This window comes from Eretmochelys imbricata, chromosome 24 (assembly GCF_965152235.1).
Source record: "Eretmochelys imbricata isolate rEreImb1 chromosome 24, rEreImb1.hap1, whole genome shotgun sequence".
In the NCBI taxonomy this organism is placed as follows: domain Eukaryota; kingdom Metazoa; phylum Chordata; order Testudines; family Cheloniidae; genus Eretmochelys; species Eretmochelys imbricata.
This window is the reverse complement of record NC_135595.1, coordinates 11,590,334-11,617,187: the sequence shown is the minus strand read 5'-3', so window position 1 is coordinate 11,617,187 and position 26,854 is coordinate 11,590,334.

Here is a 26,854-nt window from a genome sequence, read left to right as displayed (position 1 = left end):
GAGCTACAGCTCACTTCATCGGATGCTGTAGCTCACGAAAGCTGATGCTCAAATAAATTGGTGAGTCTCTAAGGTGCCACAAGTACTCCTTTTCTTTTTGCGAATACAGACTAACACGGCTGTTACTCTGAGAGCTGGAACTGAGCATCATTAGCATGTACAAGAATCCAGTCTGGTCTTTCAAAGCCATGCTGGTGGTCTTTGTTTGGGATATTCTGGCATTAACCACTGCAATGTCAGGGAACCTGTGCTCTGCATGCTCTGCACATATACCATAAAGCATCTGATTCAATTCACACTGTAATGAATGGTATTTCTCCATTGACTTCAGTGAGTTGTTCTTGAGGCCCTATGATTTGGCATTCACTCTGGTGGAGGGCACTACAAGGCCTATAAACCTCTGAAGACCCTGCGGGGAAGTTCATTTGAATATATAGAACTTTAATGACTGTTTGTGAAGTACTTTGGTATCCTGAGTTCTAAGGACACCACTTAACATCTGATACAAGTTTTTGTTTCCTTATTTTCTATGCAAATAAAAAGAGGCACATTATGCAGAAGGTCACAGAAGGAGTCAGTTGCAGAGACAGAAATAAAACCATGTGGTCAGATTTATCATGCCACATGCTACTTGCTGGGTTGAACATTATTAGACTGCATTAAAAGACAACATTAGTTAAGTGTCTTGTGAGTTTTTTTAGCTTCTTTATACGCAACTTATATGCAGGGTGCAATTTGTAATGAAAGAGGTGCCATACCTGACCTGTCAGGCCGACAGGTGGGCTTTGAATGATTCCTTAAAATGGATGTTAATTATTTATGGTAAACAATCTGTTCCACCTTCTATTTAGCTGTGACATCTGAATACATTTCTCAGACTTGAAGAAGAGCTCTCTGTAAGCTGAAAACCTTGTCTCTCTCCCCATCAGAAGCTGGTCCCATCAACAATATATTGCCTCACCCATCTTTTCTCTCTAAAATCCTGGGTTACAGGATTTTTAAAATCCAGGGTTACAATAACATCTTTTCCTAGTGAGCTGTTTGGAAGCCAAGAATGTGAAGGGTCCAAGAGGGTTCAGGATCAATGGTAAATAGTCTCTAAGGTGCCACAAGGACTCCTCCTTTTTTTTTTCTGATACAGACTAAAACGGCTCCCCTGCTGAACCCGGTCACCATGGATTGTAGAGTGTACTTTGGAGCAGTTCTCTGAAGCTATCCTGGGACACCTTTTCCTGAGAACATACTCCCCGTTGGGGAAGTGTCCAGCTATTGCTCACCTGCTGCTAATTACTATTAGATACCTCCAGGAGGTATCCCACAATGCCCACCATGACCACTTTGGACACCATTTTGAACTCTGCTCTCCTACAGCCAGGCTCACAGGCGTGTGCCCCTCCCCTGTTAAAGTCCCGGGAAATTTTGAACTTGCTCTTCCCGTTTGCTCGGTGTGGAGAGCTCACATAGCTACTGCCCAGCTGAGCATGGGGGCTCCACGCAGCAAACACGTTCCCGCCTGGCGTACACGGGAGATGGTGGGTCTCCTGGGTGTGTGGGGAGAGGAGGCGGAGCAGGCACAGCTCTGCTCCAGCCACAGAAAGTTACTCCGGGCGTAGAGGAGAAGGGCCGTGACAGCGAAACGCAGCAGAGCAGAGTAAAAATAAAACAGCTGTGGCAGGCACAGCAGGCAGAGCAGGAGGCCAAGAGTTGGTTTTGATGCAGCTCCACAGAATGCTGCTTCTATCAGGTGGGAGATGAGTTCAGGGAAGTGGTGTCTAGCCCCCCACCCCCCCGCATTCTGCTCCTCTCATACCATTGTGTTCATTACCCACAGGACGATATTGCAGAGCCGTGCAGGACCCATGCTTTCTGACATGGATGGATGGCTCGAAGGTTACCAGGGCAGTTGCAAAGCAGCTGGAAACTAGTAGGATGCCTATGGAATGATGCGATTGAGAAACCTGCATCATGTGACACTGAGCCGACCTTAATGAGGCATTGCAAGCCCTTCCCGAAACACCCTGGGGCCGGTTGCACTGTGGGATAGCCACCCACTGTGCGCTGCTGTCTGTGCCAATGCAAGATCTGCTACTGTATCTATGCTCTCCTGACACAAGGAGCAGAGTGTGGGAATGCAACAGCAGTATATTCATAGCGGTGGTAGTGTGTCGACTTAACTTTGTAGTGCAGACATGGCCTTAGGTGCCACGCTCACAGTGATTTCAGGAGGAGTTAGGCATCTATAAGGTGGGTAGAAAGCTGGCTAGATTGTCGGGCTCAACGGGTAGTGATCAATGGCTCCATGTCTAGTTGGCAGCCGGTATCAAGTGGAGTGCCCCAGGGGTCGGTCCTGGGACCGGTTTTGTTCAATATCTTCATAAATGATCTGGAGGATGGTGTGGATTGCACTCTCAGCAAATTTGCGGATGATACTAAACTGGGAGGAGTGGTAGATACGCTGGAGGGGAGGGACAGGATACAGAAGGACCTAGACAAATTGGAGGATTGGGCCAAAAGAAATCTGATGAGGTTCAATAAGGATAAGTGCAGGGTCCTGCACTTAGGATGGAAGAATCCAATGCACCGCTACAGACTAGGGACCGAATGGCTAGGCAGCAGTTCTGCGGAAAAGGACCTAGGGGTGACAGTGGACGAGAAGCTGGATATGAGTCAGCAGTGTGCCCTTGTTGCCAAGAAGGCCAATGGCATTTTGGGATGTATAAGTAGGGGCATAGCGAGCAGATCGAGGGACGTGATCGTTCCCCTCTATTCGACATTGGTGAGGCCTCATCTGGAGTACTGTGTCCAGTTTTGGGCCCCACACTACAAGAAGGATGTGGATAAATTGGAGAGAGTCCAGCGAAGGGCAACAAAAATGATTAGGGGTCTAGAACACATGACTTATGAGGAGAGGCTGAGGGAGCTGGGATTGTTTAGCCTGCAGAAGAGAAGAATGAGGGGGGATTTGATAGCTGTTTTTAACTACCTGAAAGGGGGTTCCAAAGAGGATGGCTCTAGACTGTTCTCAATGGTAGCAGATGACAGAACGAGGAGTAATGGTCTCAAGTTGCAGTGGGGGAGGTTTAGATTGGATATTAAGAAAAACTTTTTCACTAAGAGGGTGGTGAAACACTGGAATGCGTTACCTAGGGAGGTGGTAGAATCTCCTTCCTTAGAGGTTTTTAAGGTCAAGCTTGACAAAGCCCTGGCTGGGATGATTTAACTGGGAATTGGTCCTGCTTCGAGCAGGGGGTTGGACTAGATGACCTTCAGGGGTCCCTTCCAACCCTGATATTCTTTGATTCTATGATTCTATCTAAGGAGCTCTGTGAAGTTGGGCCACAGTGCTTGGTAAATAAGGTACGGAGCAGAAAGGAAAAGCAGAAGGCTGGTATTATGATTCAGAATGACTTTAATATGAGTAAGAAGAGGAGTACACAGCATGAGACAAAAAGAATGCAAAGTAGAGAGGATATATTTCAAGAGTTTCAAGAAGGTCTGCAATCCATCACGGGCTCCAAGGTGATGCATTTCACACCAGATGTTTTTGGTTCTTCATTACAGCTGTAAAGTTTGACCATCAAGTCCTATTTGCAACCATTTTAAGGTGCTAGGTTCATCCCAGTCAGAATCAAATGAGGCAAAGTACAACTTATGCCACAGATGAAACTACTTCTCCACTATACAACTGATATAGCAAAGTTGAAAACAAAAGAATGGTATCTATGCATGGAAGGTCTAGAACACAGAGGGCTTCATTCTCATTGTCACTAAGACCCTTTCAAACTGCTTTGTAAGAAGACTTCAAGTGAGTGTCAATGTTTTATTCACCCTCACTTAAAGGCTCTGTTTAATTTACTGTGTCAGAGGGACCTAAAGGGGCCTTCATGGAATTTTTGTTTGTCAAACTTGTGAGGCAGCAATACTTGCTAATGAATGAATGGCAAATAAATATTATTTTTTTCAGGACAAAATACTAAGGACCAGTTGTGAGCTGAGTTAAATTGGCTCAGTTATGCTGACTTCAATGGCGCTATGATAACTTACCTCAATTTCAGTGTTCTAGCTACAAGACTAAAATTGTTCCATCCACTCCAAACAGAGCTTCCTCTAACCATGGAAAGGGAAGAGCATTTCTTCGATTTTCAGATGTCCTTGTAGTCAACAGAGCAGTAACAATTTACAGCAGCTCAGGATCTGGCCCATAATCTATAAAATGGAATTTTATACACAAGCGAACCACGGACCAGCTATTTAATAAAAATCAAAAAGCGACAAATTCTGAGGCTAGATATCAGGACCTGATTATGACCTACAAATGAGAGAAATTGAAATACATATTTAAAGTGACCCTATTACTTAAAACATAGACATCTTCTGTGAACAAGCTGTTACTATTGTAATCATATGACATTTGCATATATAGAACTTTAATGGCTGTTTGTGAAGTGCTTTGGTATCCTGAGTTCTAAGGATACCACTTAACATCAGACAAGAGTGTTAGTCTCTTTATTTTCTATGCAAATAAACAGAGGTCCATTGTGCTGAAGGTTACACAAGGAGTCAAGGGCAGAGATAGAGCTCAAACCACATAGTCCAATTTCTCATGACACATGCTACTCTCTCAGTTGAACATTCTTAGACTCAATTACAAGACAACATTAGTCAAGACGGGTTGGATCACAGCAAACCCCTTGGGAACTGCCAACTGATCTGCTGAGACTACCCCGAGCCTGTTACCCCTGGCAGCTTGGGACTTCAGTGCCCTGCCTGGTTTGAGCCAGAGATGCTAGCCTGCTGCAAACCCAGACCCAGGTCCTCTACAGCTGCAGGCTTAACTGAAAATGGCCTAAGAAGTATTCCCGTTTCTAACACTCAGATGCGCAGCTCCCAAGGGATCCAAACCCCAAATAAATCCATTTTACCCTGTATAAAGCTTATACAAGGTAAACTCATAAATTGTTTGCCCTCTATAACATGATAGAGAGATATGCACAGCTGTTGCCCCGCACACCCCTCCCCTCTCCACCAGGTATTAATACATACTCTGGGTGAACTAATAAGTAAAAAGTGATTTTATTAAACACAAAAAGTAGGATTTAAGTGGTTCCAAGTAATAACCAACAAAACAAAGTGAATTATCAAGCAAAATAAAATAAAACACGCAAGTTTAAACCTAATACAGTAAGAAAGTGATTACAGATGAAATCTCACCCTCAGAGATGTTCCAGTAAGCTTCTTTTACAGACTTGGCTCCTTCTAGTCTGGGTCCAGCAATCAGTCCTACCTCTGTGGTTACTGTCCTTTGTTGCAGTCTCTTTCAGCAAAAAGAAAAGGAGTAGTTGTGGCACCTTGGAGACTAACCAATTTATTTGAGCATAAGCTTTCGTGAGCTACAGCTTACTTCATCAGATGCATTCAGTGGAAAATACAGTGAGGAGATTTATATACACACAGAACATGAAAAAATGGGTGTTTATCATGCACACTGTAAGGAGAGTGATCACTTAAGATGAGCTATTACCAGCAGGAGAGTGGGGTGGGGGGTGTGGAGGAAACCCTTTGTAGTGATAATCACGGTGGGCTGTCATAAATATAAAGGGAAGGGTAAACCCCTTTAAAATCCCTCCTGGCCAGAGGAAAAATCCTCTCACCTATAAAGTGTTAAGAAGCTAAAGGTAACCTCGCTGGCACCTGACCAAAATGACCAATGAGGAGACAAGATACTTTCAAAAGCTGGGAGGAGGGAGAAAAACAAAGGGTCTGTGTCTGTCTGTGTGATGCTTTTGCCGGGGACAGAACAGGAATGGAGGCTTAGAATTTAGTAAGTAATCTAGCTGGGTATGTGTTAGATTATGATTTCTTTAAATGGCTGAGAAAATAGCTGTGCTGAATAGAATGAATATTCCTGTCTGGGTGTCTTTTTTGTAACTTAAGGTTTTGCCTAGAGGGATTCTCTATGTTTTGAATCTAATTACCCTGTAAGGTATCTACTATCCTGATTTTACAGAGGTGATTCTTTTCTACTTATATTAAAAGTCTTCTTGTAAGAAAACTGAATGTTTTTTCATTGTTCTAAGATCCAAGGGTTTGGGTCTGTGGTCACCTATGCAAATTGGTGAGGATTTTTACCAAACCTTCCCCAGGAAGTGGGGTGCAAGGGTTGGGAGGATATTGGGGGGAAAGACGTTTCTAAACTACGTTTTTTCAGGAACCCAGATAAAGTTTGGTGGTGGCAGTGGAAGTCCAAGGGTAAAATAGTTTGTACCTTGGGGAAGTTTTAACCTAAGCTGGTAAAAGTAAGTTTAGGAGGTTTTCATGCAGGTCCCCACATCTGTACCCTAGAGTTCAGAGTGGGGAAGGAACCTTGACAACCTTGAAGTGTCTCTGAGCCTAATAAGCGAGGTGACACTCCGTCAGCTCTGTACGTAATAAACTCCTATGCCTGAACTCTACCTGGTGTGGATTTATGTCCTTCACTTTCCCAAAGTTTGTTGCTATCCTTTCCCTTTGCCACGGGGACTGGGGATATGGCTATGGAAAGGGTTGGCCATGTTTCGCCCATGAGGAATAGACCCAGAACATGGAAAGACCAGGAAATGGAAAACAAGATACAGATTCACGGTTGATCTGATGGGCAATGGCTTTCAGAAATGCAGAGCGACCTCAGCTCCCATGGGAGCTGTGAGTGCTCAGCACCTCAGTAAATCTGCCCCATATCTCTATTTCCCAGCTTACACTTGTTGACTGTTTCCTCTGCTGCCTTGCATACTCTCTGCTTCGTCTAGAATAACCTGTTTGGGCATGAATCTAAATTCCATGAAGGCTCCTTTATGTCACTCTGACACAAACAATTAAACAGAGGCCTTAAGTTTGGGTGAAAAAACTTTTACACTCATTTGAAGGCTCCTGACAAAGCTGTGTAAAGGTGTCTTGGTGTCAAGGAGAATCAAGCTCTACGTGTTCTAATCCTTTCCTGCATGTCTGCCATTTGCTTTTGTTTTCAAATTTGCTATATAAATTGTTTACTGGAGAAGTAGTGTCTTCCGTGGCATAAGTTGTGCTTTGCCTCATTTGATTCTGACTGGGATCCACCCAATACCTTAAAATGGTTGCAAAGAGGACTTGATTGCAGGGCAGTGGCAGGGAGGGAATGGCACAACGGAGACGTGGGCAAGAGGGGGCTGTTGCAAGGGGCTGGCAGGCGGGGGGGGGGTATATGTGCCCGGGGTTGTTGCAGGGGGGTGAAGGTGGCAGGGAGGGGTTTGCACAAGGTAGGAATGGGCAGGAGGGAGATGGCAGGTGTGGGGGGGGTCCCCAGGTTGATGCAGGGGTGAAGGTGACCGTGGCTGGCTGGGGGGGTGGGTTGCTGGATGGAGGTTGCCCAGAGGCAAAAGTGGCAGGACAGGGTGGGTTGTTGGGGTGGGGGGTGCACAGGGGAGAAGGTAGCTGGTCGGTGGGTGTTGGAGGGGGTGGCACTGGCTGGGGGAGGGGTGCCCTGGTCGCTCAGCGGCAGCTGAGAGCTCCGGGGGTGGCGGGGAGCCCAGCTTGGCCCACAAAGTGGGGGAAGAAGGCGCAGCTGCTAGCACTAAACCCTCCCCTTCCCCTCTCCTCCGCCGGCTGCTCCCCCAGGGGGAGGGACTGGCCGCACCGCGGGCGGCCCCTCTGGAGGCAGGAGATGGGCAGCAGCGGCAACCTTGTGCTCCTCTGTTTAAAAAAAATATGGGGGGCACCGCTTTTTGGTGCCCCCAACCACTAGGTGCCCTAGGCAGCCGCCTAATCAGCCTGGTGGTTGCACCAGCCCTACCCCACAGACCCCCCGGATCTCCCTCGCCTACCCAACCCCCGCCCATTCCCCGTCCCCTGACCGCCCCCCCAGAACCTCCACCCCCTCCAACTGCGCCCTGCCCCTTATCCAACCCCTGCTCCCAGCCCCGGCCCGGCCCCCTGACCGTGCTGCTCAGGGCAGTGTGTATGGATGCCGCGCGGCCTGCTGGAGCTCACAACCCCACCCCCTTACCATGCCGCTCAAAATGTCAGGAGCTGCAGAGCGGCCCAGGAGGGGTCCAGAGCGCTGGCACCGGCGGCATGGCACGCTGAGGCTCTGCGAGAGGGGGGATGGCGGGGCAGGGGCCGGGGGAGGCTTCCCGGACGGGAGCTCAGGAAGCCGTCACAATTTTTAACAACCGGTTCTAAAACTGGTTCACGCAAACCCATGAGAACCGGCTCCAGTGCACCACTGTTTGTATGTACATATATATCTTCTTTCTGTATATTCCATTCTATGCATCCGATGAAGTGGGCTGTAGCCCACGAAAGCTTATGCTCAAATAAATGGGTTAGTCTCTAAGGTGCCACAAGTCCTCCTTTTCTTTTTGCGAATACAGACTAACACGGCTGTTACTCTGAAACCTAATACCTTAAAATGGTTGCAAAGAGGACTTGAGTGTCAAACTTTACTGCTGTAATGAAGAACAAAGAACATCTGGTATGAAATGCATCACCTTGGAGCCAGTGACTGATTGTAGACCTTCTTGAAACCTTGGAAATATTATTTTAATTCTGAATTCTTTCTGTCACTTTCTGTGTACTTGGCTTCCTAGACGCATTGAAATGATTCTATCATATCATAATATCATCCTTCTAGTTTTGCTTTCTGCTCCATTCCTCATTGACCAGCCAACTGAGACTAAAAGAAAATAAGTGGATGGAGAGCTTGAGTTTGGGTGACATTTAGGTGGAAGCTTATTATGGCTAAGAATGTTAGGAAAGTTTTGGTGATAGGCAATGGATTGAAGTTAGGAGAAGTGATGACCCAGTAGGGGTCACTAGGAGCTATAGGTTTTGTAAAAATTGGTTATAAAAAGACTAGATAATAGAGTGTACTTTGGAACTGTTCTGTGAAGCTATCCTACAAGACATTTTCCCTGACATCATATTCCCCAGTGGAGAAGTGTCCAGCCATCGCTGATCTGCTGCTAATTACTCGATACCGTCTCAGATTTGAGGTAATTATTTGGGATGTTCTAAACCTATTGCTTATGTCTGTGTGTGCTTAAATCTAATAAATGTTTGTTTTAGAGAAGAGCACGCTTACTAGCATCAAGTTTTCATCAGCTGGAAGTGCTGTGTTCCCATTGATTTATTCCTGTCACTGCCTGGAGTGAAACAGTTAAGTTACCACTGCTTTGGGTTCTGACAACCCTGGGTAACACCTAGGCACCATGGAAAGCAATACATATATGAAAAGATGGGAGTTGCCTTGCCAAGTGGGGATCAGTGCTTAACGAGGCCAATTCAATAAAGGTGGAAGTGGCCTATACCACTGTGATATATATACCAATGTCATATATGTCATCATGCCATCAGCAATGCTCCTCTTCCATGCACATTGGTGAAACCGGACAGTCTGTATGCAAAAGAATAAATGGACACAAATCAGACATCATGAATGGTAACATTCAAAAACTGGTAGGAGAGCACGTCAATCTCTCTGGACATTCAATAACAGACTTAAACGTGGCAATTCTTCAACAAAAAAACTTCAGAAGCAGACTTCAATGAGAAACTGCAGAACTGGAATTAATTTGCAAACTGGACACCATCAAATTAGGCCTGAATAAAGACTGGAAGCGGATAGGTCACTAGAAAAAGTAACTTTCCCTCTGCTGAAACTCACACCTTCTTGTCAATGGTTGGAAATACACGACGTCCACCTTCATTGCACTGGCCTTGTTAGCACTACAAAAGTAATCAACTGTTGAGAATAGGCCACTTCCACCTTCATTGAATTGGCCTCGTTAGCACTGACCCCCCACTTGGTAAGGCAACTCCCATTTTTTCAAATATATACTGCTTACTGTGTTTTTCACTCCAGGCATCTGATGAAGTGGGTTTTAGCCCACGACAGCTTATGCCCAAATAAATTTGTTCGTCTCAAAGGTGCCACAAGGACTCCTCATTGTTTCAAAGAAGTGTGTTTCCCTTAATGAAGCCCCAGGGCAGGAGCACATGTAACAAGAAACCTAAAGTCATTATCTCCAGATCCAACTTTGGCTCCTGCAAAATAAAGTGCAAAGTTCCTGTGCCTGCTCAGGCTAACCTTCCAGAGCTGGAGGGAGATCCCCCCCTAGTACAGGCTGTTCTGCTTGTAGTCGCCTCCCCCTCCTCACTTTCCTCTTGTTGTTTGAATGGTCACTAGGCTGGAGCAGGGAGTCCTCTTCATTGCACCCAGGCTGTTCTATTTGGGATCTCCAGGCTTACCCCTTAGAGGGGTTGTACACTCCTTCTCATACCTCCCACTTTGAGTGGCCCTATCAGTGCACTCATTGAATGTTCACATCTTCATCTGTTCTCCAGGGAAGCGGACCGGCTGTAATGCTAAGTACCATTGGGTGAGGGAGGCATTTCAGTCCTGCGTTGTCTGGAGCCAGCGCAGAGCTGCATTATCGGGGAGCAGAACAAATGTTGTCACGAACATGGAGTCCATCACTTGTCAGTGTCTGGGCAAAGATTCTTTTTTGAGGGCCATGAATTATGTCTCCTTCTCCAGGAACTGTGTATTGGTAGATAAGATGGAATCAGTGGGGCGAAACTATGACCAGAGACGATGTGTGGGAGGAGGGATGAGGGGGCCAAGTGCCCCCCAGATTGGCCTGGCGGGGCAGGGAGGGAGAGGGGCTCTGTCCTTCTCTCCCTGCGCTTCCCCCACTCGGCACATTCAGCCGCTCTCCCTGGCAGCCAGGTGGGAAGAGCGATGGAGCTGCTGTAGCCTGTGAGAGCCTGGCTGGGAGGCAGTGGTGGCCGGTTCCCTCCCTGGGCTCAGCTTCCACGGGGCAGGAGGGAGGCTCTTGGCTCCTGTCCCCACAGCAGAGCGCGGGCAGGGGCTACCTGCTGCCGTCCCAGCTGCAGGGCATAGGGGATGAGTGAGCGAGAAACATGCCAGAGGGGAGAGGGGGCTCCTGCTCTTTCGGCCCCTGTCTCTGGCAGTTGGGACAGCAGTGGTCCTCTCCATGCCTGGGCCCTGGGAAAAGGGCCAAGGGAGGAGGAGCTCCCCTCCCCTTCCTGCACCTGTGTCCAGGCAGGGTGTGGGCCGCAGCTGCTTCCCAGCCAGGCTCTCTCAGGCAGAAGCAGCTGTGTCCCTCTCCCCTTGCAGCTGCCAGGGAGAGCGGTGCAATGTGCTGGGGGTGGGGGGAGACACATATGGAGAGAAGGAGAGAACCCCCCTTTACCCATTCCATAGGTATCCTGGGGTGGGGAGAGTGCAGTGTCCCTGGGCTGGGTGCAGGGGTGCAGCACTGGGCATGGGAGACGTTACCTGAGGGGGGGACCTCTGTCCTACTCCCACTGTGCTGGAGACTTCTGAAGAGCAGGGCTCTCCAGAACCGCAGTGGCGGAAGGAGCAGAATGTGGGGCCGCTTGGTGGCCCCATGCCAGCCGTTCTGGAGTGGCTTTACCGACCCCAGCCCCACCCGCAGCCCTGTCCTCTGGCCGGGCTGCTGTACAGACCCCAGACAGGAGACTCAGGTGTGTGGAAGGGCTTGGAGCGGTACAGCCACGCTGGAGAAGCTGCCGACGTGGGGCTGTTCTGTGTCTTTGCAGTACAGCGTACTGGCTAGAATAAATATCTTACTGGTGCGGAATACCGGACTTACCGCCGTACTTGCACCACTAGGAGAGACACTTATTTGGACTACAGTAACTCCTCACTTAACGTTGTAGTTATGTTCCTGAAAAATGCGACTTTAAGTGAAACGATGTGAAGCGAATCCAATTTCCCCATAAGAATTAATGTAAATGGGGAGGGGTCCCTGAAAAATGCTCTCTCCCTCCTACGAATTGCAGGGAGAACTGTGCAATGCCACTAACACTTGCCCACATGGCTTACCAGGACCAAAGTGGAGACCTGCATCTAATGGCAGACTTTGCACCTGTTACAGCTCTGACAATCTTTTACATCATTCCCATTGTAACTCCTGCGGAGGAATGAATGTGTCCCATAAAACTTTTCAGATGAAAGAAACCTATAGGCTGTCTGGTGCATGTCAGACCATGTGAGGTTGAAAACACACGGTAAGAATCCTGAAAACAAATTATATCAATTGAAGGAGTGACTCGAACAGCATAATATGTTTCGTAACTAATTAAGACCTTGAGCAAAAGGGTGTCTCGTATTCTCCAGGCAGTCTAAGAAATTGTATAAAAGCGCTCGCAACTCCAGGCTCCTTAACAACTTCTCTTGACTTATCCTCTTCAGCGACCGGGGTAAGTCCCATTTGTTTCATTCTCTCGAGAGCTATTGCGATGTCCCATTAGTCACGGTTTAATTTAGGACTCAATCTTGCGCATGACTTTGTGATTATTGGCACGGTAAAGGGGGTTTGCCAATAACACAGTAGTTAAGTTGCAGGCACTGATGCATTCATAGTTTAGAAGTAAATGCTTCAATTTTCAGAGGTGCCTAGGCATTTGGGAGAGGAGTTCATGTTTACTTATCACTAGGAATTAGGTGTTGGAATCCCATCAGTAGCTTTCAATAATTCCATATTCAGCTTTAAAGTTAGGGGAGTTAGGATGAAACTTCCCCAGTTTTTTTCAGAATAGGTCACTGTGTTGTTCCTTATTCTGTAGCAGAAGAAACTCGGCCAGATTTCAGACAGAATAATCAATGAGAAGGAGCTCTGGTCTGATCCAGCATGGAAATTTCTATGTTCCTACCTGCTTTAGTAGCAATGTTAGATGCAGATCCAAAGCTAGGTAAATTAGCCTAGACTCTTGAACTCAGCTGAACAGTGCCCTTATCTACCTGCTCAGGACTTGGCTCTTAATGTTTTGTTTTGAAAAAAGTATTTTAGAACATAAGAACGGCCATACTGGGTGAGATCAATGATCCAACTAGCCCAGTATCCTGTCTTCCAACAGTATCCAATGCCAGGTGCTTGAGAGGGAATGAACAGAACATGTAATCCTGAAGTGATCCATCCCATCACCCGTTTCCAGCATATGGCAAACAGAGACTAGGGACATTTCAGAGCACGGTTTTCCCTTCCTTTATTAGCAAGTATTGTTGGCTCAGAAACTTTAGAAGCCAAACTGCCAGTCTGTTATTCAGAAGAAAGGGGTTTTCATGCTGAGGTTAAATCCTCTCAAGGAAATTAAGATTAGCAAACTAGTCCCTGCCATCCTTTGTTTAAACCATTTGTAAAAGAGAGTAAAAATCCCAAGTGTACATGATAGAAATGGTCTATAGCAGATATTTATTTTGCTGTCAGAGGAAGGATTGAGAGGGACTCAAAAGGGCTGGTTAAGAGGGAGGTTAGGAGTGAGTGGAAGAAGGCGGCTCGGAGGAGGAACTAAGAGGCAACATGTATCCAGGAACTGAGGGTCTGGGTCATCATTTCCCTGAGCATTGAACCTTTTACTCTATGACCCTAGTGCATTATGTTGACTCTTTTCCCTGTTGTGTGTTTCAGGTTTACCTCCGACACAGAAAGATGACTTTTGACGAAAACTTTAGTGATGAATTGTATTACAAGCCCTACCACTATGGGGGCTGGGGTGGTTCCAGAGGTTACGGCTACTGTAGGCCATGGTATTACCGAAGGCCGTACAAGTGTTGTTGGGGCTATCCCAAAGGTTGTTGGTACCCTTACCCCTGCCATTGGGGCTGGGGGCACGGCTTTGGAAAGGGCTGGCCATGTTTCGCCGAGGAGGAATAGACCCGGAATGTGGAAAGACCTGGAAACATTAAGCAAGATTCACAGATGAGTTTGTGGGCAATAGGTTTGAGAAATGCAGATTGCCCTCAACTCCTATGGGTGCTGTGAGTGCTCAGCATCTCAGTAAATCTGCCCCATATCTCTATTTCCTCGGTTACACTGGTTGACTGTTTCCTCTACTGCCTTCCAGACTCTCTGCTTCTTCTAGAATAACGTGTTTGGGTGTGAATCTTAATTCCATGAAGGCCCCTTTAGGTCACGCTGACACAGTAAATGAAGCAGGCTCCTTACAAAGTCCTGCAAAGGGGTCTTAGTGTCAATGAGAATCAAGCCCTACGTGTTCTAGTCCTTTTATGCATTTGTGCCATTTGTTTCTGCTTTCAACTTTGCTTTATATGTTGTTTACTGGAGAAGTAGTTTCGTCCTTGGTTTCAGTTGTGCTTTGTCTCATTTGATTCTGACTGTGATGAAACTAATACCTTAAAATGGTTGCAAAGAGAACTTGACTGTAAAATCTACAGCTGTGATGAAGAATGAAGAACATCTGGTTTGAAATGCATCACCTTGGAGCCAGTGACTCATTGTAGCCCTTCTTGATACCTTGGAGATATTATTTTAATTCTGAATTCTTTGTGTCGCTTTCTGTGTACTTGTATTCCGATTCACATTAAAATGCTTCTGAATCACAATATCATCCTTCTGAGTTTCCTTTCTGCTCCCTTCCTTATTGACCAGCCAGTCTGGCCCAGATTCACACAGGTAATTTGGTGCCTAAGGTTACTCTGGAATTGAGGGGTGTGTTACCCCAGAATTTCATCAAGCTAATTGTGGTCCTATTGTATGCATTCCGCCACCATGAATTGCTCAAATAGAACATCATGTAGTTTAGGGTTAGTTTGGACAAGGGCTTTTGGAGGCAAGGTTGAATACTGGCTGCACATTTGTAGTTTCTGCTAACCAGAATGGGAAGTGGGGAGAAAAGAATCAACAAATTGAGACTGAAAGAAAATAAGTGAATGGAGACCTTGAGTTTGGGTGACTGAGATAGAAGCTTATTATGGCTAAGGTTGTTAGGAAAGTTTTGCTGATAGGCAATTGATTGAAGTTAGGAGAAGTGATGACCCAGTAGGGGTCACTATGAACTACAGGTTTTGTAAAAATTAGTTCTAAAAAAGACACGATAATAGAGTGTACTTTGGAGGAGTTCTCTGAAGTTATCCTGAGAGACAGCATACTCCCCAGTGGGGAAGTGTCTAGCCATTGCTGAGCTGCTGCTAATTACTAGATACCATCTCAGATTTTAGGTAATTATTTGGGATGTTCTAAAGCTATTGCTTACGTGCGTGTGTGCTTAAATCTAAAAAATATTAGTTTTAGATAAGAGCACGCTTGCTGTATCATCCAGGAACTAACTAGTCTAAAGAAGTGTGTTTTCCTGAATGAAGCCCTAGGGCAGGTGCCTATGGAACAATCCTAAGGCCATTACCTCGAGATCCAGGTTTGGATCCTGCAAAACAAAGGGGACACAAAGTTCCTACGCCTGCTCAGGCTAACCTTCCAAAGCTGGAGGGAGATCCCCCTTTCTTACAGGCTGTTCCTCTTCTAGTCTCCTCCTCCTTGCTCAGTTTCCTCTTGCTGTTTGACTAGTCCCTCTGGCGGAACAGGGAGTCGTCTTCATTGCACCCAGGCTGTTCTATTTGGGAGCGCCAGGCTGACCCCTTAGAGGGGTCGTACACTCCTTCTCATACCTCCCTCTTTGAGTGGACCTATCAGTGCACTCATTGAATGTTCACGTCTTCACCTGTTCTACCCAGAATCGGACCAGCTGTAATGCCAAGTACCAGTGGGTGAGGAAGGCATTTCAGTCCAACATTGTCTGGAGCCAGCTCAGAGCTGCATTATCGGTGAGCAGGACAATTGGTGTCGCAAACAGGGAGTCCATCACGGCCGAGTGTCAGGGCAAACATTCTTTTCTGATGGCTGTCAGGGTTCCCTCCCTACTCTGAACTCTGAGGTACAGATGTGGGGACCCGCATGAAAGACCCCCTAAGCTTATATTTTACCCGCTTAGGTTAAAACTTCTCTATGCCACTAATTCCTTCGACTGATATTGCTGCCGTCACCAAGGGATTTACACAAAATATTCAGGGAAGGGTGACTTAGAACCGCTAGCCCCCAAAATATCCCCCCAAGCCCCTTCAGCCCCTTTCCTGGGGAGGCTTGAGAATAAACTACCAACCGGTAGTTTGCCTTAGCAATGTGAGCACAGACCAGACCCTTTGTCTTCAGGACACTGAAATCAATCAGGTTCTTAAAAGAAGACCTTTATTTTAAAAGAAAAAAGTAAAAGAATCACACCTGCAAAATCAGGATGGAAGGTAATCTCCAGGAGCTGTTTACTGGTAGACAAGATGGAATCAGTGGGGTAGAAGTATGACCGGAGATGACGTATGGGGGAGGAAAATGAGGGGGTAAAGTCCCTCCCAGATTGGCCTGGTGTGGGCACGGAGGGAGAGGGGCTCTGTCCTTCTCTCCCTGTTCCCCCCTCCCCCGCTCCCTTGCCATGTTCAGCCGCTTTCCCTGGCAGCCAGGCAGGAAGGGTGATGAAGCCGCTTCTCTCTGTGAGAGCCTGGCTGGGAGGCCATGGTGGATCCCTGGGCGCGGCTGTCGGGGGACAGGGAGGGCAGGCTCCGGATCACTTGGCCCCTGATCCCGCAGCAGAGCTTGGGCAGGGGCTTCTTGCTGTTGCCCCAGCTGCGGGGCACAGGGGACAAGTGAGCCAGAAACATGCTGGGGGCAGTGGGGGCTCCTGCTTGTTCAGCCCCTGTCTCCGGCAGCTGGGACAGCAGTGGTCCTCCCTCTGTCCTGGACCTGCTACGGGGACAGGGGCCGAGTGAGCCAGAGCACCCTCCGCACCCAGCAACCGAGCCCAGGCAGGGAGTGGTTTGCTGTCACCCCCCACACAGGCTCTCTCTGAGGCACGAGCAGTTGCCAGGGAGAGCGGCTGAACATGCCGAGGGGGGGAGGCGCAGGGAGAGAAGGACAGAGCCCCCACCCCATACATAACCTGCGGTGGGGAAAGTGCAGTGGCCCTGGGCTGGATTCAGGGCTGGGGGGCGGGGACTGGAAAGGGGAGAGACGTGGTGTGGTCATGTGTCCTCCCCTTTAGATTGTACCCCCGCAATTTAGGGGGGCACCAGTTGTCTAAGGGGTGACATGTAGGTCATATGACCCCCCAGATTTCTGCCAGGGTGGGAGTTGGGCTGAGGGGACGTGCCTGGGAAAGGCACCAGCCGGAGGCACTCCTGCTGTACCCCACGAGGTGGCGCCCAGAGCAGAGGAGCGAGACCGGGCTGGCAGCACAGCTCTCTGCCAGAGGGGGCGCGGGAAAGCCTGCTGAGTCTGTCCATCTCTGCCAGCAGCCACATGGCCCCAGGGAGAATAACTCCTCTTCACTGCAGACACCGACATGGTGACATGAGTGTTAAACCAGAAAGGAAAGTTATTTACCTGTTTGTGTACGTGTCTAGACTAGCCTGCCAGGGGTGGGCAAACGGGAGCTCAGGGAGTCGGGGCGGTGGTGGGGGGAGGCAGTGAGGCCTGGTGGTCCTGGGGGTGGTGGTGAGGGTGTGGGGGAGGCAGCGGGAGCCAGGGGCGATGTCGGGGGTGGGGGGCTGGGGGAGCCACAGGGGTAAGGATGCCAAAATTCATAGGCAGGAGTTGTAGACCAAGCTGGATGAGCAAGCATCTCAGAGAGGTGATTAAGAAAAAGCAGAAAGCATACAGGGAGTGGAAGATGGCAGGGATCAGCAAGGAAAGCTCCCTTATTGAGGTCAGAATATGTAGAGATAAAGTGAGAAAGGCTAAAAGCCATGCAGAGTAGGACCTTGCAAAGGGAATTAAAACCAATAGTAAAAGGTTCTATAGCCATATAAATAAGAAGAAAACAAAGAAAGAAGTGGGACCGCTAAACACTGAGGATGGAGTGGAGGTTAAGGATAATCTAGGCATGGCCCAATATCTAAACAAATACTTTGCCTCAGTCTTTACTAAGGCTAATGAAGAGCTTAGGGATAATGGTAGCATGACAAATGGGAATGAGGATATGTAGGTAGATATTACCATATCTGAGGTAGAAGCGAACATATTTCCTATTGATGATTCTGGGAGGTCCGGCCTTAAGCGTGGGCAACATGGTTACGGGGAGCAATGCTCAAGAGGCTGATGCTGGAGGGTGCCTTTGCAGTCACCGGGAAGTTGAACGTAGCTGTGGTGTGGTGGGGAGGGCCTGACAGTGTGCTCCCCTGCCCCACTATCTGCAGTTACCAGTTGCCTAGGTCCTTTCATGGTGTGGCTGGTGTAGATATGTGGGCAGAGTTGGCATCGAGGTTTGTTGCATGGATTGGTTCCTGAGTTAGAGTTACTAGGGAGCGGTGTGTAGTTGCTGGTGAGAATATGCTTCAGGTGGCGGGTTGTCCGTGGCCAAGGACTGGCCTGCCTCCCAAGGCCTGTGAAAGTGAGGGATCGTTGTCAAGGATGGGTTGTAGGTCACTGATAATGCAATGGAGATGTTTTAGCTGAGGACTGTATGTGATGGCCAGTGGAGTTCTGCTGGTTTCTTTCTTGGGCTTGTCTTGCAGCAGGAGGCTTCAACAGATGTCTGAAAGACAAGAAAGAAACAGACAAGAAAGAAACCAACAGATGTCTAGTTGGCATCCGGTATCAAGCGGAGTGACCCAGGGATCGGTCCTGGGGCTGGTTTTGTTCAACATCTTTATCAGTGATCTGGATGATGGGATGGATTGCACCCTCAGCAAGTTCACAGATGACAGTAAGCTGCGGGGAGAGGTGGATACCCTGGAGGGTAGAGAAATCTGATGAGGTTCAACAAGGACAAGAGCAGAGTCCTGCACTTAGGAAGTAAGAATCCCATGCACTGCTATAGGTTGGGGACCGACTGGCTAAGCGGCAGTTCTGGAGAAAAGGACCTGGGAATTACAGTGCACGAGAAGCTGGAGATGAGTCAGCAGTGTGTCCTCATTGCCAAGAAGGCCAAAGGTATATTGGGTTGTATTAGTAGGAACACTGCCAGCAGATCAAGGGAAGTGATTATTCCCCTCTATTCAGCACTGGTGAGGCCACACCAGGAGTATTGCATCCAGTTTTGGTCCCCCCACTACAGAAGGGATGTGGACAAATTGGAGAGAGTCCAGCGGAGGGCAACGAAAATCGTTAGGGGGCTGGGGCACATGACTTATGAGGAGAGGCTGCGGGAACTGGGGTTATTTAGTCTGCAGAAGAGACGAGTGAGTGGGGATTTGATAGCAGCCTTCAACTACCTGAAGGGGGGTTCCAAAGAGGATGGAGCTCGGCTGTTCTGAATGGTGGCAAATGGCAGAACAAGAAGCAATGGTTTCAAATTGCAGTGGGGGAGGTCTCGGTTGGATATTAGGAAACACTATTTCACTAGGGGTGTGGGTGAAGCACTGAAATGGGTTACCTAGGGAGATGGTGGAATCTGCATCCTTAGAGGATTTTAAGGCCCGGCTTGACAAAGCCTTGCCTGGGACGATTTAGTTGGTGTTGGTCCTGTTTTGAGCAGGGGATTGGACTAGATGACCTCCTGAGGTCTCTTCCAACCCTAATCTTCTATGATAAGAACGGCGATACTGGGTCAGACCAAAGGTCCACCAAGCCCAGTATCCTGTCTTCCAACAGCGGCCAATGCCAGGTGCCCAGAGAGAATGAACAGAAGAGGTAATCATCAAGTGATCCATCCCCTGTGCGGACATGAAACAGCGGTATAATTACGGTATAATTACAGTGGTGGCTGTAGGTGGACGTAACCTAAGTTCACTTGACTTTGTAGCGTAGACATAGCTCACAGAGGACTTAGGCGCCTAAGGAGCTCTGTGAATTCGGGCCATAGTGATTGGTAAATAAGGAATGGAGCAGAAAGGAAAACCAAAAGGCTGGTATTATGGAGCAGAATGAATTGAATGTGAAAAAGAAGCGCAGTACACAGCAAGTGACAGAAAGAATGCAAAGCAGAGAGGATATATTTCAAGGGTTTCATGAAGGCCTACAATGAATCACTGGCTCCAAGGTGATGTACTTTACACCAGATGTTCTTCGCTCTTCAACACAGCCATAGAGTTTGATAATTAAGTCCAGTTTGCAACTATTTTATGGTACTTGTTTCATCACAGCCAGCATCAAATAAAAGAAAGCACAGCTTTTGCCAAAAAGTACTGCTTCTCCAGAATACAACATTTATAGCACTGTTGAACTCAGAAAGAAATGGTACATATTCATGAAAAGGCTAGAGCCCATCGGCCTTGATTCTCACTTACACATGGAGCTCTTTAAATGGATCTTTAAACATCCTTAAGATTTTACTTGGCTCTTTAACGAACCTTAAAATGAGTGTAAATGTTTTTGACACACCCATTAAGCTCCAGCTTCATTTACTGTGTCAGAGTTCCCTCAAAGGGCTTTCATGGAATTAAAGAGTCATGCATAAACAGATTATTCTAGAAGTAGAGCGTATGGAAGGCACTAGAGGAAACAGTCAACAACTGTAAAATAGGAAATATAAGTATGGGGCAGATTTACTGAGCACTCACAGCTCCCATGGGAGTTGAGGGCGCTCTGCATTTATGAAAACCATTGCCCTTAAACTCAGACATGAATCTGTATCTTGCTTTAGGTTTCCTGGTCATTCCATGTTCCGGGTCTATTCCTCCTGGGCGAAACACGGCCAGCCCTTTCCATAGCCGTACCCCCAGCCCCAGTGGAAAGGATAAGGGTACCAACAACCTTTGGGATAGCCCCAACAACACTTGTATGGCCTTTGGTAGCAGCATGGCTTACGGTAGCCGTAACATCTGGAGCCACCCCAGCCCCCAGAATAGTAGGGCTTATAATACAATTCATCACGAAAAGTTTCATCGAAAGTCATCTTTCTGTGTTGGAGGTAAACCTGAAACACACAACAAGGGAAAGAGTCAACACAATGCACAGGGGCTGGTGGAATAAAAGAGTCAAACTCAGTTATTAGTGTATTGGAGGCCATGGAGAGAGAGAGAGAGCGAGCGAGCGCGCGAGCAGGGAAATGATGACCTAGACCCTCAGTTCCTGGCTACGTGTTGTCTCCCACTTCCTACTTCGAGACCGAAGGACCAGATTGTGAGCTGGGTTATAGCGGCTCAGTTACACTGACTTCAATGAAGCTATGATACCTTACCCCAGCCTAAGAACTGCATCTGAAATTGCTACTTGCGTACATAAGAACATAAGAATTGTTATAGTAGATCAGACCTGTGGTCCACTGAATCCCTAGTCCAGTCTCAAACAATAGTGAGTACCAGCCACTTCCGAATGAAGGAGAACACTGCCTGGCCCTTTGTGGAAGAAAGTGGAGGAGTTTCTTCCCCAAATGCCTCAATGAAAGCTGTGCTCTAAGATTATTCCGGGATACCAAACGGATTCCAATTTCCTATCTTTGGTTGGGAGTGGTGAGAACTCAGTGTCAGAAACACATATGTGGTTCTGCAAATCCCACCCTTAACTTCTAAACCCAGGCCCACCCACTACTCTAGGTCCCAACCCAGGGACCCTCTAGCAGCAGCCTCTTTCTGCCCTCCTTAGTTCCCCTGTTCTCCACCTATTCCTCCTCGGCCACTTGCCCTATGGCCCCGTGCACCTTCTCTGCCCTTTGTAGCAGAGTCTGCAGCCTGGCCGTTAATGGAGCTGGAGCTGGAGCTGGAGCTGGAGCTGGAGCTGGAGCTGGAGCTGGAGCTGGAGCTGGAGCCTGCCCAGCACTGCTTTGTCCAAGGTGCTAGCTCCTTGCTTCAGAAGCCTGTCCCTCTTCCTAGCTAGGCAGCCCTTTATATAGGGCCTAGCCCAGCCCTGATTGGCTGCCTCTTGCTCTGCCCTGATTGGCTCCCCAAAGGCCTTTGCCAATTGGCTGCTGGTCTGCGCAGCCAATTTGTATTTGGTTGCTGGTGAGTATTTGCTTCAGGTTGGGGGGCTGTGTATAAGCGAGGACTGGCCTGTCTCCCAAGATCTGTGAGAGTGAGGGATCGTCCTTTAGGATAGGTTGTAGATCCTTGATGATGCACTGGAGAGGTTTTAGTTGGGGGCTGAAGGTGATGGCTAGTGGCGTTCTGTTACTTTCTTTGTTGGGCCTGTCCTGGAGTAGGTGACTTCTGGGTACTCTGCTGGCTCTGTCAATCTGTTTCTTCACTTCAGCAGGTCAGTATTGTAGTTTTAAGAACACTTGATAGAGATCTTGTAGGTTTTTGTCTCTGTCTGAGGAATTGCAGCAAATGCGGTTGTATCATAGAGCTTGGCTGTAGACAATGGATCGTGTGGTGTGGTCTGGATGAAAGCTGGAGGCATGTAGGTAAGTATAGCAGTCAGTAGGTTTCCGGTATAGGGTGGTGTTTATGTGACCATCGCTTATTAGCACTGTAGTGTCCAGAAAGTGGATCTCTTGTGTGGACTGGTCCAGGCTGAGGGTGACAGTGGGATGGAAATTGTTGAAATCATAGTGGAATTCTTCAAAGGCTTCTTTTCCATGGGTCCAGATGATGAAGATGTCATCAATGGAATGCAAGTAGAGTAGGGGCGTTAGGGGATGAGAGCTGAGGAAGCGTTGTTCTAAGTCAGCCATAAAAATGCTGCCATACTGTGGGACCATGTGGGTACCCATCGCAGTGCCGCTGACTTGAAGGTGTACATTGAAGTGGGTTTTAGCCCATGAAAGCTTATACCCAAATAAATTTGTTAGTCTCTAAGGTGCCACAAGTACTCTTCATTCTTTTTGCTGATATACAGTAACACGGCTACCACTCGGAAACAGGTCACCTTGACATGCAATTTTTTTAATGTGAGTCTTCCAATATCAAACTATTAATATCATAAAAATCTACTGCTTTGGATATGAACAACCTTAATGAGGGTTTGTGATGCTCTGTGATACTCAGTGTCCTGAGGAAGTAGAACATCCACTGGATGTGATGATCCCTGTTTTTTATGCAGTGAACCAGAGCACACACTTTGTTGAAGGTCAGAGAGGAACAAGTTGCAGAGTCCCAAATAAAACCCCAGTTGTCTTGACAATATGTACCCCATATTTACCATTGATCCTGAACCTTCCTGGACCCTTCACATTCTTGGCTTCCAAACAGCTCACTAGGAAAAGATGTTATTGTACCCTATTGTTGATGGGACCAGCTTCTGATGGGGAGAGAGACAAGGTTTTCAGCTTACAGAGAGCTCTTCTTCAAGTCTGAGAAATGTATTCAAATGTCACAGCTAAATAGAAGGTGGAACAGATTGTTTACTATAAATAATTAACATCCATTTTAAGGAATCATTCAAAGCCCACCTGTCGGCCTGACAGGTCAGGTATGGCACCTCTTTCATTACAAATTGCACCCTGCATATAAGTTGCGTATAAAGAAGCTAAAAAAACTCACAAGACACTTAACTAATGTTGTCTTTTAATGCAGTCTAATAATGTTCAACCCAGCAAGTAGCATGTGGCATGATAAATCTGACCACATGGTTTTATTTCTGTCTCTGCAACTGACTCCTTCTGTGACCTTCTGCATAATGTGCCTCTTTTTATTTGCATAGAAAATAAGGAAACAAAAACTTGTATCAGATGTTAAGTGGTGTCCTTAGAACTCAGGATAGCAAAGTACTTCACAAACGGTCATTAATGTTCTATATATTCAAATGAACTTCTCCACAGGGTCTTCAGAGGTTTATAGGCCTTGTAGTGCCCTCCACCAGAGTGAATGCCAAATCATAGGGCCTCAAGAAGAACTCACTGAAGTCAATGGAGAAATACCATTCATTACAGTGTGAATTGAATCAGATGCTTTATGGTAGATGTGTAGAGCATGCAGAGCACAGGCTCCCTGACATTGCAGTGGTTAATGCCAGAATATCCCAAACAAAGACCAGCATGGCTTTGAAAGACCAGACTGGATTCTTGTACATGCTAATGATGCTCAGTTCCAGATCTGAATTTGCTTCAGATACATTCCCACCGTAACTCCAAGGAAGTCACGAGAATGATACCAGGAATGTAGTCTACCCATGAAAATGTTCATATAAAAGAAACCTGCACGTTGTACTTTGCCTGAGAGGTTGAGATTACACTAATGAACATAAACACTGAGGAAACAATTAAATAAATTGAAAGAGTCACAACAAAGAGTCCAACAAAATGTGTTTTGTAACTAATAAGGACCTCCTGCACAAATGGTGTCTTCGATCCTCCCGGCAGTTTCAGAAACTGTATAAAAGCTCCTGCCACACAGGGATCTTCTAACCTCTTCTCTTCACTTACTCTCCTCGGTGACCTGGGTAAGTCTGATTTCAGTCAATCTCTTGATAACTACTGAGGTGTCACACTGGTAATGTTTTCAATTCAGGCCTGAATCTTCTATGTTGTCTCTGTGATTCTCAGCACTTGTGAGGAGTTTTTTCACAACTTTATGTAGTTAAGTTGCAGGTATTAGCAGATTCATGCTTTAGAAGTTAAGGGCGGGATTTGCAGAGCCACATATGTGTTTCCAACACCGAGTTCCTATGACTCCTCACCAGAGACAGGAAATTGGAATCCCTTTGGTAGCTCTGAATAATCTCACAGTGCAGCTTTCTCTGAGTCATTTTGGGAAGAAACTACCACACTTTCTTCCATAAGGGGACATTTCAGCGTTCTACTTCATTCGGAAATGGCTTGTACTCCATACTGTTTCAGACAGGACAACGGATTCAATAGATCACCGGTCTGCTCCAGTCTGACAGTTCCTATGTTCTTCTGTGTGCAGGTAGCAATTTTAGATGCAGATCTTAGGCTGGGGTAAATTACCATAGATCCACTGATATCAGTGTAGCTGAGTCGATTTAATCCAGCTCATAATCTGGTCCTTAGTATTTTGTACAGAAAAAAGAATATTCATTTGCCATTCATTCAGTCGCAAGCATTGCTGTCTCACAAGTTTGACAAACGAAAACAGCACAATCTGCTTACGGAGAGAAGTGGTCCGACTGCTGAGGCAAAATCCGCGCTAGGAAACTAACATTATGAACTTTGTCCTTGACTTACTTTGTATAAACATTTTGTAAAAGGGAATAAATATCTCATTCATGCAAGGTAAAAATGGCCTATAACATATGTGTAATCTACGGACAGTATTTTTCAGAGAAAGGGATTGAGAGGGGATCAAAGGGGTTGATTGAGAAGGAGGTTAAGAGTGTGTGGAAGAAGAGGATTAGGAGGATGAAATGGGAGGCACCACGTAGCCAGCAACTGAGGGTCTACGTCATCATTTCCCTGCTCTCTCACTCTTTCTCCACTGAGCTTTGACCCATTTATTCCACCAACTCCCATGCATTATACAGTAGAACCTCACAGTTACGGGAATGGAGGTTGTTCATAATTCTGAAATGTTCGTAATTCTGAACAAGCCATTATGGGATGCTCCTGAGGGCAGACTGCTCGGAGGGGGGGGTCACAGCTCTGCAGTAGTGGCCTGGTGAGTGGGGGTAGAGCAGGCAGCTGGTTCTAGCTGCCTAGCAAGCGTGGTGAATGAGGCACCCTGGGGCACCAGAGCGTCGCATGCAAGCAGGAGCTCGGCTCCGACTCCAGCAGCTTACACTCCAGACCAAGTTTCAGTAGCCCCTCGGGAAATTTCTTTCCTGTGTTCTGAACTTGCAAGCTTGTTCCCCTTCCAGCCGGAGGCAGGGAGTGGGGAAAACAGCATTCACCACCTCCTACCTGTAAGTGGTTGCCCTGCACCATGCCAAGTATGGAGTAGGGTAGGATAGGCAGCTCAGATGTGCCTAACTTTAAGATGCAGTTGTTAGGCACTGTACAGTATTTGCTGGTTTCTTTGTTTCTTTGTTTGTTTGTTTTTGGCTTTGTTGCTGCCTGATAGCTTACTTCCGGTTCCCCATGGTGTCCAGTTGACCGGTTAGTCTGTAACTCTGGTGTTCGTATCTTTAAGGTTCTACTGTATTGACTCTTTTCTCTTCTGTGTGTTTCAGGTTTACCTCCAACATGGAAAGATGACTTTTGATGAAAACTTTAGTGACGAATTGCATTATAAGCCCTACCATTATGGGGGCTGGGGTGGTTCCAGAGGTTACGGCTACTGTAGGCCATGGTGTTACCGAAGGCCGTACAAGTGTTGTTGGGGCTATCCCAAAGGTTGTTGGTACCCTTTTCCTTGCCATTGGGGCTGGGGGTATGGCTATGGAAAGGGTTGGCCCTGTTTCGCCCAGGAGGAATAGACCCAGAACATGGAAAGACCAGGAAACGGAACACAGGATACAGATTCCCAGATGAGCTTATGGACAATGGCTTTCAAAAATGCAGAGCGACCTCGACTCCCATGGGAGCTGTGAGTGCTCAGCAGCTCAGTAAATCTGCCCCATATTAATATTTCCCAGGTTACACCTGATGATTGTTTCCTCCACTGCCTTCCATACGCTCTGCTTCTTCTAGAATAATCTGTTTAGGCGTGAATCTCAAGTCCATGAAGGCCCCTTTAGGCCCCTCTGACACGGTAAATGAAGCAGGGGCCTAATTGGTGGGTCAAAACAATGAACACTCATTTTAATCTTCATTAAAGAGCCATGTAAAAGGGGTCTTAGTGTCAATGAGAATCTAGCCCTATGTGTTAGAGCCTTTTCATGAATATGTACCATTTGTTTCATGAATATGTACCATTGTTTCCGACAGGACTATATATGTTGTATATTGGAGAAGCAGCTTCCTTTTTGGCTGAACTTGTGTTTTGTCTCGTTTGATTCTAACTGTGATTAAACAAATATCTTTACATGGTTGCAAACAGGACTTGATTGTCAAACGCTACAGTGATGAAGATAGAAAAACATCTGGTGTGAAATGCATCATCTTTGAGTTATTGATTCATTGTAGACTTTCTTGAAACCCCTGAAATATATTATTTCTATTTTGCATTCTTTCTGTCTCTTGAGGTGTACTCCTCTTCTTTTTGACATTAAAGTCATTCTGCATCATAATACCAGCCTTCTGGCTTCCTTTCTGGTCCATTCCTTATTTACCAACCACTGTGGCCCAGATTCACAGAGCT